The sequence below is a fragment of the Mus pahari genome, chromosome 5 (assembly GCF_900095145.1).
Source record: "Mus pahari chromosome 5, PAHARI_EIJ_v1.1, whole genome shotgun sequence".
Taxonomy (NCBI): domain Eukaryota; kingdom Metazoa; phylum Chordata; class Mammalia; order Rodentia; family Muridae; genus Mus; species Mus pahari.
In genome coordinates, this window is record NC_034594.1 from 45,262,703 (window position 1) to 45,277,171 (window position 14,469).

Consider the following 14,469-nt stretch of genomic DNA (forward strand, 5'->3'; position numbering starts at 1 on the left):
TTGGCAAGCAGTTCTCCAAAGTGGCTGTGCTCCTTTTCTCTCTCTCTAGCGCTCTCTCTCTCTCTCTCTCTCTCTCTCTCTCTCTCTCTCTGTGTGTGTGTGTGTGTGTTTTAGTTATTCTTTTATCATTCACTTTTCATACTCAGGATCACTTTACCTTTAACTCAGACTTTGTAGAGATACGAGATTACACATTGAAGAATTAAAAGTCGTTTTTCAGTACTGTAGCTCATGTGAGATTGTCTTTTAAAGGAGTTTCAACACAAATGTGGTTCAGCTTGCCAAGAACATAAGAGACCTGCATGACAGACATTTCATCTGCTTGGACAGTGGTGGCCTACAAGAACAGCCAGGATCCAGGCAGATAAACCACCCATTGCAGGAACTAAAGGGCTGGCACATGGGGTCTTTTCAATACTCAAAACATTTTGCATCTTGTTTGTTGTTGTTACATGGCATATACACTTGTCAAATCTTAGAGAATCATAAACCAAAAGGATTTTGGTTGTTAATCTAGCTATTTCACTATATTACACTCAACCTTTATGTTAAAAAAAATCAACCTCCCCCGCTTCTCTCCCTCTCTCTCTCTCTCCTCTCTCCTCCTCTCTCTCTCCTCCTCCTCCTCTTCCTCCTCCTCCTCCTCCTTCTCCATCCTTTCTTATTTAATTTTCATCATCTTGTAGGTTTCAACTTGACAACTAAAGTTAAAACCATGTTGCAGAAAGGAAAAATAACTATTAGTTTAAAAACTATCTGCACAGTTTTTCAGTGAAATGTGAATTTTTCTGAGGTCCAAAATAGTACATAACCCAAAAATAACTTGAAGTTTATTTTATACAGACATTAGATAAGAATATAGTTCTCTTTTAAAGAAACTACAAGAGATAGACAGACAGACAGACAGACAGACAGACAGACAGACAGACAGACAGACAGAAAAATTTGAAGTCAAAGGGGGTAAAACATGTAAAAAATGTACGAGCTATCTTGAACCCTTCTTAATTCTGTGTGCTTAGAATAATCCATTGGCATCCCCATTGCAGGCCAAGTCTGAACAATACATCAGTGAAGTTCCATGATGGCCTTAGGCAACCTCAGCATCAGTTGGGTCTTTGCTCCTTTGTAAACAAACTGTTTCTCATTCATGCTTCATGAGAGTTCTATAGTGATACTCAACATTCTGCCTTCAAGTGTCTCCTAGTGAATTAGATGCATAAGAGTTGATTCAATAAACAGTACAATAAGTGGCCTTTATTTGGAGTGCTTCTACTTATAGCATGTTCAAGGTTCATGTTATATAAAATATATCAGACCTTCAGTATATTTTTGTTAAAAAAACTACTACTTCCTTATTTATACTGGGCACCATTTCATTACCTATAATCTTTATACTGCTCATGAGCTCTCCTGCATAAGATTACATAGCTGCTATTTGTCATCTTTGACGTCTGACCCTCATATTAGTTCATGCCCTATGGTACCTACTAATATTTCCCTTCATTGTTGTATATTAGATATTTTGAAATCCACTTAAAAATGAGACCATAACTACATTCTCTTTCTGTGTCTGGATCTTTGCACTTCAGTCCCAGGCTTAAGCTTATGACAGATAATAAGACCTCCTGTTGATTTGTTGCGGGAGTAATAATATCTACAGGTATTTTTGTTCAGAAGCATTTGCAGCACATACATGTTGTCTCTTCTCTCCCGACACTTGGGTTGTTTCTGTATCTTCAGTGTTGTACATAGTGTTGCAATAAGGACAAGAACCTTTTCTAGTTATCTCTGTGTACTTTTGTAGTTTCTCTTAGGGCTAGATATTTCCACCTTTTTCCATCTGTATAATTCATAGTGTGATGGTTTTTGACAATTTTCTGTCTTTCTTGCCCTCCCTTTTCTTCCATCTCTCTTTTCTTTCCTTCTGTCATCTTTGTCAGGTGTGTTTAACTGTAATATTTATTGGCTTATGTGGACCAACTTAGCTGAAGGAAAAAAAAAAAAGATGATATTAAGCAGACTTTGGTATCATAATACTTTGTAAACTGCTTACATATCTGCCTATTATCTAAAATATCAAAATCAAGACAGACCTATTTTCTATTAATTTCTAAAGTAAAAAGCATACTATTTATTGTCTTAATCATTTTGACACACTCACTATGTGATCCAGTCTGGCCTTGAACATGTTTTTCTGCCCCCTCTTTTCTTTCTGAATTGAGAGTGTATAAGCATGAACTATCATGTTCAGCTATAGTCAAGTTTAAAAAGATTTTCAAAGTATTTTGGCCCTAAAGAAGCCTTCATTAACTATTATGACAATTTTTTAATTTAAAAAATTCAAAAATTTAAAAAACTCAAAATTGTATTTTAGTATCAACAGAAGGCAAACCTGCTCTGTCGGGCCACTTAAGAGCTTGTAGCCTCTTGCTAGGCACTTTGCAGAATTCAAAGGAAGTAGGGGAGAAATCTATATTTTAAATAAGTGTAAATCATACAGTAGAAATCAAAATACTGATTTTTATGGCAATGCAAGTAAAATATGTTATTCACATAGAATGATTAATATGAACAATAGGGAAAGCATTTGGACCACAAAGATGACTTTTCTTGTCTTTGAACTACTTCATTCATTCATGTAATTTTCACATTGACCTATCAAAAATCTTTTTCATTTATAAGAATTGTATAAACATCATTCTCAATACTGCCTCCCTGCTCCAACTCCTAGTACCCCCATGTTTTATATCACTCCCACTCATGACCTTTTCTTCTTTAATTGTAATTGTATTATAAATGAGAAAGAGAAAGAGAGAGAGAGAGAGAGAGAGAGAGAGAGAGAGAGAGAGAGAGAGAGAGAGAGAGAGAACTGAGTGTATCCAGTGTTGTTCATATGTACATGTGTTTAGGACTAACTACTTGGGATTGGGCAACCAATCAGCAGATCATCCTTGGAGAGAAATGATTCTTGCTCTCTCAGCCATTATTAACTGTCTGCAGCCCTTTATCTAGGGACTCATGAAATTTACCCCAGCAACACTGACTTGTCAGCTGGTGCCTTCATTATACACATCTTGCTTAGGAAACCATACTTTGAAGACTTCATGCATTCAGCTTCTTTGTTCTGTCCAGAAGGAGAGCAAATGACACTATAACTCAGCAGGTCCTCTGGCAATGGCAGTCTTTCCAGCCCCTCTTCTGGAATGTTCCCTGAGCCTTGGGTATAGCATTGCAATGTAGATTACCAATTATGACTGGGTACCTCATAGTCACTTATTCTCTATATTTTGCTCAGCCCTGGATCTCTGTGATGCTGCATTCTGATGGGGCAAGAAAATCCTTTGAGAATTCCTGAGAACTGTACTAATCTGTAAGTGAAAGGACAGGGATTTAGAATGCAGTTAGGAATTAGATTAATTTAGGAAAAGAGCAGGAGTAGAATCTCCTCAAGGGTCTATGACTCTCCTGCCACAGGTAGTTGGCTTGAGTCACACACAGTACCAGGCATGAATTCTTTCCTATTAAGCAGTACTTAAGTCTCATTAGACAGCTGTTGGTTATCCCCAAAATAAAAATGTTGTTATTATTGCACTATTGAGGATATCTTGTCAAGCCAGTCATTTTTTGTGACTCATAGGCTGTGAAAAATCACTTCTAAAATCTCGAGTGAAAAAGATTTTTGACTGACATTTCTACCTCTACATGCACACAGATGAATATACACATGCACACACACACACACACACACACACACACACACACACACATACACACACACTGGCATGCACACAATACTCCTGGACTCCCAGTTTTCCAGTGTCATTGTTTTAGATAACCCCAGGAAGATTTACATTGTGATATATATGATAAACCTGGGAACTCTGGTGCAGTTTGATATTCCACTTTCATGCTTGTAAATACAACAATGCCAATAATGTCAGAAGTCCCAGGCCCTGATGGTTAAGCTGGTTGAACAAGATAGATCTGCAAAGGGCAGTTGATCCATCTGACTACCAGAATGTAAAAGGATGAAGTGTTGTTGCTATGATCACCCAAGATCTGTGGCCTTATCCACAATCCAGCCCAGACATTAGGCGAAGCTGGTTCATAAAATAACTGCAGTGTGTTCTAGAAGGGGAGAATGTTGCTTCGCCAAATGAAAGGTTGAGAAAATCAAAGGCACAGGATCTTACTGGATTCTGCTTTGCCTTCAAACAGCAGAAGAGGAAAGAAGAGAAAGTCACTTGGTGAGAGGGGACAGCCCAGTGGGCTAGTCAGGAAGCCAGGCTACTACCTGTGTGGGAATTAGGATGTGGTAGGCCTCAGGCCTCAGCTTTCTCATCTATGAAACAAAGGATGCCCAGAGTGAGACTGGGTGGTCTCGGAAGATGCAGATATGGATTGGATCAATCCCATAGAAAATTTTTTTAAAAAATGAATATTTATGAGAGCAAAATTAGCTCATGATCAAAAATGGGGAAGAACATGGCAGCAGGAAATGATACTCATCTTAATTGAATTGAAAGCACAACACAAATCTGTCAGAGACAAAGCTTTCTAGAAGGAGGAGAAGGAACTGTATCCTTTTGTCTCCAGATTTTCTCCACTGTACTCCTGTTCTCTCTTCCTGGCATCCCCCTTCTCTCCAATCCCCACCCCCTTGCTTTTTGTTTCCGGTAACCATGGTGATACTTCCTCTCAGCAACCTTCTTTGCAGCTGGCCCTTTTGATACACAGAAAATTTACTCCATTTACTGGTTCGGGGCTTTAACAATGCTTTACCAATTCATTTATTACCATTTTCTCCAGGATAATACAGGTGAAGAATTATTCTACAGTTAAGTCCCTTACATAAAGCACACTGTATGACAGGGATATTCAATTGTTAACTTCAGTTGCTAACACTAAGGGGAGAGTGATTATACCAAACACTGAATTCCCTGTAATAGCCTTCACCTCAGGGACAGCAAAGTCCCAGTCCTCAAACTGGTTGTCACCTTCTTTTGTATGGTGACAAGAATAAAATTATTGCACACAGATATCACATGGCTAGCCTTGAAGTGAAACATTGCCAAGCTTGTAATTATCATATTTACAAAGCCTTTGAATTTTCTGTAGGAAAATATATACTAGTATATATACTTCTTTAATAAATACCTTATTTGGGACATAAATAATAATATGTGATAGTTTTAAAATATTGTACTCATCTGTCAATGACAAAACCACAAACTATCTCTAGTATATGTCATATAGATAATACAGTTCCAATTAATGATCGTTTACTTATATCCAGTTTGTGTAGCTTAACTTGCCTGTAATCCTATATTCCTGAAAATGAGTCTCTCTAAGCCTGCCCCGCCCCCACGTGTGTGTGTGTGTGTGTGTGTGTGTGTGTGTGTGTGTGTGTGTGTGACACAAAGGAGACCAGATGATGACATTCGTAGGCTTATAGGCTTGACTCCTGGGGACACATTTGGATGGAGGCAATTAAAATGCCTGTCAGGCATTTGGTACCAGAAGTCCCTGTGGCAAACCGCTAAATCCTAAGCCAGAGGCTGCATCCTTTTGTCAGTGAATGATGGCGGAGCTGAGTGGCTTGTCATCATTCTCGAAAATTCTAAGCCTAGTGAGCTCTCTCTCCCTCTCCTACTTGCCTTATTTTCCTTTCCGCCACTGCGGGGACTTTTTCTAATTTGCAGCTTCCCTTTCCGCGGCACACACAGACAGGAGCTGGTGGCTTTCAGACTGCGTCTGTCTGGAGCTAGCGACACAGAGCAGAGGGAGTGTTCCTGAAGCAGGGTTCTGCAGCAGCTCTTACAGACTCCATTCCAGGGGCATTGCTGCATATCTACCGGTAACACTTTAGGGCTTTTTACATTTTATTTTCTTTTTAATCCTCTTTTTCAAAGGATCTGCTTTATGTGGCCTCGGAATACTGTGTTTTAAATACGTTATTGAGCTTAAAATCCAAGCGCTGCGTTTGTTGGGCTCCAGACACCAAGGTGTAAATTTATTATCTGGATATAAAGGATGAATGGACTTATTGGTGAGTTGTGATTTTTGATATCTATCTGACAAACCTATATGTATATATGTGTTTCTTTTGTTTCTCTAGGTTCCTCAGCTTGTCTCTAACAGAGGAAGCACTGATTGGGAAGCACTCAGTCAGAAAATTAAAAGGTACTGCATGATTTATTTGAATGTTTAAAGGAAGGGCAATTGAGAAAGAATTGGAATGCTTTTATTTTAGGTTTACCCTCATGGCTGTTTTTTTATCCCAGAGTGGATTGTCTGATCTTTGTCTAGAAGATGTAGGAGTTCTTATGCAGATTTCACCATCAGCCGAGGCTATTTTGAATAGAAAGTATCTAAAAAATATATGCCTTTTGTCTATGCTGCAAATACTAAGAAATATCAGCATGCCTAGCTCATCTGTAATGTTTGGGTTTTTGTCATTGTGACAGTTAACAAAATGTCTGAAATATGTGTATCACAAAGAAAATATATTTATTTGAACTTAAGAGAAACATGTTAAAATTATTTTAGATGAAGATTTCCTATGGATCCATGCTTTTTTAAAAAAAAAATATTCTAAATAAAATGGTTTACCCTTTTAGATAGGAAGAGCTTTGGAGACTGAAGCCCAGGGATGACTCAGTGTTGTAAAATTTGGTGAATAAATATTATAATTTCTTTACAATATCTTTAGTATACAACAGGAAATATATTTAAAGTCAGAGATGGTTAATTTTCAAAAGAGCTTAGTATAATGTGCTTTATTCAGAATTAATAGCATAAGAAAATAGATCCTTTCTTCTGCTATGAAAGCAGTTGACTCCATTGATCTGGGCCTCATGCCTCACATGAAAAATAATCATTTTTAAACTTAGCATGAGGGTGTATATTGATTTGAAAGGGCAGTTATGATTACCGCCTGCTTTTTAATTTTTTAAAATTATCTTTGACTTTAACATATGTTCTTGTCTACAAATCCTATATAGTAGTCATTTACCAAAAAAAAAAAAAAAAAAAAAAAAAAAAAAAAAAAAAAAAGAAAGAAAGAAAACGGAAGACATTTTCTGCCTTCCTGAGAAGAGACCAGTGCCACCCCTTAAACCTTTTCTTGGCATCCCTATAGAATTCTCCTTTAAGACTGTCAGTTGAAAATATTTCATACTTTTAGCTTTCTAAAAACTATACTTTTAAAAATATGGCTGAGACAACCACCATAAGAATGAAAGATTATAACTGTGAGTGTGCATCATGAATCGGAGGATTTATAGCAGGTTAATTTTCTCTGCAATGGGTAATTGCGAGTGACTTAATTTATTCATTCCACAAGCACTGCTGAAGAGCCTGGCTTCTGTGGGTAGTTCCAGTACAAGAGAGAAAGAGACACAGGACACGGTCCGCAGGCTTCCAGAGCGTAGGCTGAACCATACATGATTTGGAACAGGAGAAGGAATTTTTTTAAAAAAATAAATAAATAAATTAGTGTGCTCTCCAAAGCAATGTCATATTTTGGTCTTAAAGACAAATGAAATGGTTATGCATTTTCCTTGTCTCAGAAATTCTTCAGGAGAATTATGTATCTAAGCTTCACACAAGGCTCATCCCTACCTCATACCTCTTGCATGTGGTACAACTCCTCAAATCATTCTTTTTTGAGGTTTCACTTAGAGTAAATGAAAATACTTTGTTGTATTTGATGAAAATTGTCTATTTCTTACTTTCTTTTCTGACCAAATCCCTGTAGAACACACACACACACACACACACACACACACACACACCACATGGTCTGATTCCTAGCTTTCAGATATATAATTATTTTGAGCTTTGGGATATCTGTGCTAATTTAAAATGATGAAATTTTCAATGTCCTATTCAACATGAAGTCTGCAATACACTGCCAACATGAACTGCTCAGCTCCATTGCATTTTTCTGTAGGCATTGGAGGGCTTGCATATGACCACCAAGAGACCTCCCTTGCCTCCTTTCCTATGGCCATTTTGAAAACATCTATGGGGTATGCTGATGGACTTTCTGTAGAACAAATCTGTTAGTTAAAAACTCCAAACAGGCTTGACTTCCACAGTTGTAAGGCCAGTCTCAGTTCCGTGGCGTGACTAATCAATATTGTCTGAACAACTGTATCTCTTTTACTGAATTTTCTTTCAGTCATATTTTCACACCCAAAATAGTGGCTGAACTACAACAGTTTCAGTTAATATCTATTTAATTAATTTGTAAATTAATAAAATTTGTATGTGTCCTGCTAATAATTAATGTTTTTAGTGGTGGTATTTGAGACCAAAATTCAAATCCTAGTCACTGACTCTGACTCTACCCCTGAGCTACATCTCCAGTCCCTAATTAGTATCATAAGATAAATTATTTTGGTAGAAAGGTAGAGCTATGTGTGAAAATTTCTTAAGATTATATGGAAAATGATTTTTCTGAATATTAGTTAAAGAGGAAAATTTTTTTCAGTTTCACCAGAAGGAGACAAAAAGGCAAACTACAGCCTGGGCTTTGCTTATGGGCACCTCCCACACAGTATTCCAGGCTCCACTCGGCTGACTACACTTCGGGTCTTCTGCCAAGCTTCTGCAGTAGCAGAGGGCCAGAGGACTTGATCTCTTGATTTCTCTGCAAATGCCATACTAGAAATGATCTCATATGAGCAAGAGAACAGTGAAGACTAGATTCTATAAGCAGGAGTGAATGGCTCCCCTGTAATCCCAGAATTCGGGTGGCTAAGGCAGGAGGATTGCCAGTTCCAGGCCACAGTATGTCCAGGACAATAGACCCTGGTTTGAAAAGCAAAAATAAAAAAGAGTAAGGGTACAGGGATTTTGATTCTCTATAGCTAATGACTCTGTAAAGAAACTTTTAGAACCATAGTAATTGTAGAGAATGCAATTTATTGTCACTTGCTTTTGTTAGTTAGAACTATAACTTGTTACTATTAACTATCTGCCTGACATCATCTTAAGCACTTAGCATGTGATATCTCATTTAACTCTCACTGCAATCCTCAGATATCGTTAGTCTCCATTTTATAGATGACTGAACTGAGGCTCCAACAGTATAATTTCTGAGTCTGTCCTGAGCTCTCATAGACATTCATAAAGATGAAATGTTTCTAGAAGATTTTTGTATACAGTTATTTTCTTAATACTTTATTTATATGTATAATGCAAGGCTACTATATTATCAAAACAATAGGCTTTACAGATTTTCATTTACATGTAATAGAAGTATGTGTCCAAATAATTACATCATTCAAGTTCTTATATATTAAATATGTGTGTATATATGTACATATATATAATACTCATGTTTTCATGTATTTTACATAATATATTTAATTAGGAGCATTTACTTCAAAGAAAACTGACGGATCAACTCAGAGGTTTTTAGATGAATTAATAAAGCATTTTTCTTATCTTTATCATGGAGTTTTATAATCAGTTGTATGATCTATATGTGAACATTAGAGAATTCAAGAGTGAAATACCACAACTTGTATCATATTTTGTAAAGACTTTTACATTCAAAATTGTCACAAAAGCTCACGTGTCTGAAATAAATAGTACAGAAAGTTGTGTCATGAACATGGGGAAAAATATCCAAACTCAAGGACAGGTGACCCCCTAAAAATCACCAGGGAACTAACAGTTATAGAGTATGTAGTAAGACCCTCTTCTTGTGAAAAAATAGCTCCAACAGAATAGTTCCTAAGGTCAGCCGAAGAAGACAGAGAAGCAGTTCTATCCCCTGTACCATTCCAAGCATGTGTCTTTTCCTCAGGAACTTCATTGTATGGAGTATTGGAGAATGAAGTATTAGGGGTGAAATCCAGAAAGGATGGAAATAGTCAAAGGGGATACTGCTCTCTGGAGGAGCTTTGAGAAAAGCAAACATTCAAATAAGCAGGGAAGGGATTGGCCAAGCCTGAGAAGCAGAGATAGATCTCAGAAGTTTTAGAATGTAGATCGGATCAAGTAGACTCTTGGAAACAAAGTGTGGGAAAGTATGTGAAAACTACAATGCTGTACCATAGAAAATTACTATCCCCCCTTTTGAACTGTAAAATAAAAATGTCATTTAGATGAACTTAACAGCGCGGAAGATGCTTTTAAAGAGCACATTGAGTTTTCAACCTTTTGCTGTGTCTTTGGTTTTATTCTTATTCATTTGGATGATATTTTTTTAAACAGAAGATAACTATGTTCAAAGTACTTTCAGGTTTTTTTTTTTAATCTTACAGCTCTGTTTAAGACTGTTGAAGTACGCACATTATACAAAGCATCATTTTAGGTGCTGCCATACAGAAAAATATAAGGCCCACAGAGCACTGGTTGTAGCCATGGGAAAAGGTCACGAAAGTGAGAGACGCTTCTGAGCCCCAGATTACAGAAGACACCTAGCAGGCAGCCAATAAATGCTGAGTGGAAGAGGGTGTGTTAGAAGATGAAGATAAGTGGGTGGGGCATGAAGAGTTGACCTAGGAGTGCTCTGGAGTAAGAGATTGCAAGATGGAGGGAGAAAGGTCTGGAGGCTGTTGGTGATGTTACCAGGAAAGGGGTGAGAGCAGAAACAAGAAGAGGAGTAGCACCCTCATTATAGATGCAGAATGAGACAGGAATTGGCAACAGAGAAGGAATAGTTAGAAGACAAACAAAAGCAACAAAAAAGTATAGAGCAAATATGTTAGAAAACAAAACGAATACGTATATCCCTCAGAAAAATTCAGTGATACAAAATTTCAATCTGCATCTTATAAAACTTCATAAACCTACATTTTATATGAGAAAAAGGAATGATGCTTACCCATATTCTTACACTCTATAGGTAGTGGTCAATCCTTGGTAAATATTTCATCTCTTTTTCTTTCATTTTACTGCATTTAAATGTATGTAATTGAGACCAGGGAATGCATAATCGAATTTTGTCCTTTTTGCATCCATCATGATCTTAAGAACCTTTCATTTTCTCAGTTGCATAATTTTCTGACACACAGACATTGATTACCTTTATTAACCAATCTTTCCACTGTGCCACAACCATTATAATGCTACAACAGAATCATTTGTACCTTTCCCCACTTTCTCCTCTATAAATTTCAGTGTCTCTGGTTTTATGTGGAGGTCTTTGATCCACTTAGACTTGAGCTTCGTACAAGGAGATAAGAATGGATCAATTCTCATTCTTCTACATGATAACTGCCAGTTGTGCCAGCACCATTTGTTGAAAATGCTGTCACTTTTCCACTGGATGGTTTTAGTTCCCAAATGACCATAGGCGTGTGAATTCATTTATGGGTCTTCAGTTGTATTCCATTATGCACTCACTGATAAGTGGATATTAGTCCAGAAACTTAGAATACCCAAGATACATTTTGCAAAACAAAAGAAAACCAAGAAGACCAACATGTGGCTACTTCATTCCTTCTTAGAATAGGGAACAAAATACCCATGAAGGGAATTACAGAGACAAAGTTTGGAGCTAAGATGAAAGGATGGACCATCCAGAGACTACCCCACCCGGGGATCCATCCAATCATCAGCCACCAGACCCAGACACTATTGCACATGCCAGCAAGATTTTGCTGAAGGGACCCTGATATAGTGGTCTCTTGTGAGGCTATGCCAGTGCCTGGCAAACACAGAAGTGGATGGTCACAGTCAGCTATTGAATGGAACATAGGGCCCCCAATGGAGGAGCTAGAGAAAGTACCCAAGGAGCTGAAGGGGTCTGCAACCCTATAGGTGGAACATCTATAGTCGGCCATCATTGGGAAGAGAGGCCCTCTGGTCATGCAAACTTTATATGCCCCAGTACAGGGGAATGCCAGTGCCAAGAAGTGGGAATGGGTGGGTGGGGGAGCAGGAGCAGGGGGAGGGTATAGGGAACTTTCAGAATAGCATTTGAAATGTAAATAAAGAAAATAATACTAAAAATTTTTTTTAAAAAAGAGTCAGGTTACAAGGTTGCGGGAACTACACTCTTATTTGTCAGAGGTTAGAAGGCAAATACCTGTCCCCTAAACAATAAAAAATTATCAGCGCCATTGCCATAAGCCAGTCCAGTTTGAGCCCTTGGTTATGTGCAATAAGACTGCATCCTCCTTAGCCTCTCTGAGGTGAGGGAGAATTGCCTGCCTTTACTCCTGAGCTTTTGTCATTATGGCCCATTGTTTTGTGAATGATCCATTAAACTAGCCATAATGAGCTGGTGACATTTCATTCTTCCTGCCCGTGGTCTCTGCTTATTATAACATAATGAATTCTTGTGGTTCAAGTTTAGGGATGCCGTTCTATATAACGCTGGGCCGGTTCCTGAGCCCCAGTTCTCTATTTCTGCACTCCTAATTTATTTGAATCCCTTCTCTGCTTAGTGCAGTGGTTCTCAGCCAGCGGATTTGTGATCCCTTTGGGGATTGAAGGACTTTCTCATGGGGGTTGCATATCAGATATCCTGCGTGTTATATTTAATTTACATTATGATTCATATCAGTATCAAAATTAGTTATGAAATAGCATCAAAATAATTTTATGGTCCGGGAGTCACCACAACATAAAGAATTGTATTAAAGGTTCACAGCATTGTGAAGGTTGAGAACCACTGTCCTAGGAGGTCAGCCCAGTAGCCACTTAGGCAGTACCATTATCATCCTCTTCATGCAAAAATCCCAGAGCCTGCATCCTATCTTTTTCTATCCACATCATTTTGTTCATTTATTTATTTACTTTTTCACTTTACATCCAGGTTACTGCCCCCCTCCTTTGTCCCCCTACAGTCCCCCCCTTCATCCCCTTTCACTTCCCTGAGAGGGTAGAGCACCCTTACCACCTCCTGTAGGTATCCACAACACTGCCACATCAGCTCTCTGCAGGGCTAGGCACATCCTCTCCCACTGAGGCCAGACAAAGCAGCTCTGCCAGGGGAACAGATTCCACAGACAAGCAAAGGCTTTAGGGAAAGCCCCCTCTCCAATTGCAGGGGGGGGACCCACATGAAGACTGAGCTGCACATGTGCTAAATATTCTACTCACATCTTAATACAGGCTCTGAGGGAGTCTTCTAAGGGCCACATAGAACTTTTAAGATTAGTTTCTGACTTAAGGAAAGAGACTCTCACTCATACTCAATGGTGAAGCATTTTGTTGGTTGAATCCTACTCCTTGGAAGAGTTCTTTAGGTTGTTATGGGAAGATGGCTAAGTTTTCATTGCAAACATTGGTTTGTGGGAATGGAGACAGGATGACTCAGTGGTTTGAAGCACCTAGCACTCTTGCAGATGATCCTCTTTTGCCCCAGCCCCACACAGCAACTCACAATCACTTGTAACTCCAGTTCCAGGGGATCAGCTCTCTCCTCTGGCCTCTCTAAGGTCGCGCACACAATGCGTGAAAACTTATTCAGGCAAGATATATATATATATATATATATATATATATATATATATATATATATATTGCAAATCTTTTAGAGGAAACCTTGATACACTGGCAGAAGGAAACTTAGCTTCCCACCACCATTTCTGAGTTATAATTGAGATTTCCCTTTTAGCATCAGAATCCAGAAACAGTGATTTCATTGAGTCCTTTCACACAATTTACACGAACTTTAAGATATCTCAACCAAACAAGCCATTCAATAAATAAGGCTTGCTCCCATAGAAAGGAAGAATAGCTTAAATGTGTCTGTTAAACATCAGGGGCACTTTTTCTTATTAGTAATGGACGTTTTTTTCACAGACATAATTCTATTTCTAACCATGCCATGACCAGGTTTCTAGACTTAGCCCTTCTATTTTCCAATTTGGTAAATGCTTAAGCAGCCTGGTTGGAGCAAATAATACCCTAGAAACGAGTTTAAAAATTACAGTGCAATAGCAAGTTAAATTCAAATGAAGAGAAGTCGACAAATTGATCACATTTTTCCCAAGAGTGCTCAGGAAAGATACTTGAAAAGAGATGGAGTCTCAGGCACCTTTGTACCTATTCTGTCTACAGAAAATGCTCTTGAACATTTGCCAAGGAGAAACAAAGAGAATAAGAGCCGTGTGTGTGTGTGTGTGTGTGTGTGTGTGTGTGTGTGTGTGTGTGTTAGTCTTTCTCTATGGACAGTGGTGGTGGCCTTTGTATAATTAAGCTAAAACTGGAATTGTTTTTCAGGATTTGAATGCAAGGCCTGTGTCGGTTTGGTATCTGTTCCTGTTCCTTGAATGATTTAACATTATAAAGTGGTAGAATATCACTTCTGACTCTCTCTCTCACTCTCTCTCTCTCTCTCTCTCTCTCTCTCTCTCTCTCTCTCTCTCACACACACACACACACACACACACACACACACAAAAAACCCACATGCACAAGTGTGTGTATACTCACAGGTATTGCCTCAAGTATGAATCAATTGTCTTTTCTCATGGATTCTGTTTGAGTCCAATTCAT

General features: G+C 38.3%; 1 protein-coding gene across 9 annotated transcripts in view; it reads left to right on the plus strand.

Annotated features, from left to right (window-relative positions):
- Positions 1-14,469, plus strand: part of Map2 (microtubule associated protein 2) — a 252,376-nt gene that overhangs the window by 131,255 nt on the left and 106,652 nt on the right. For 7 of the 9 annotated variants that reach the window (XM_029538732.1, XM_029538734.1, XM_029538735.1 and 4 more), the window contains exon 3: positions 6,119-6,183. The gene's annotated coding sequence lies outside the window, so the exon portion shown is untranslated. Of the gene's footprint in view, positions 1-5,479; positions 5,858-6,118; positions 6,184-14,469 lie in introns of those variants that run through there. The other 2 variants (XM_029538733.1, XM_021198955.2) reach the window with 2 other exon arrangements.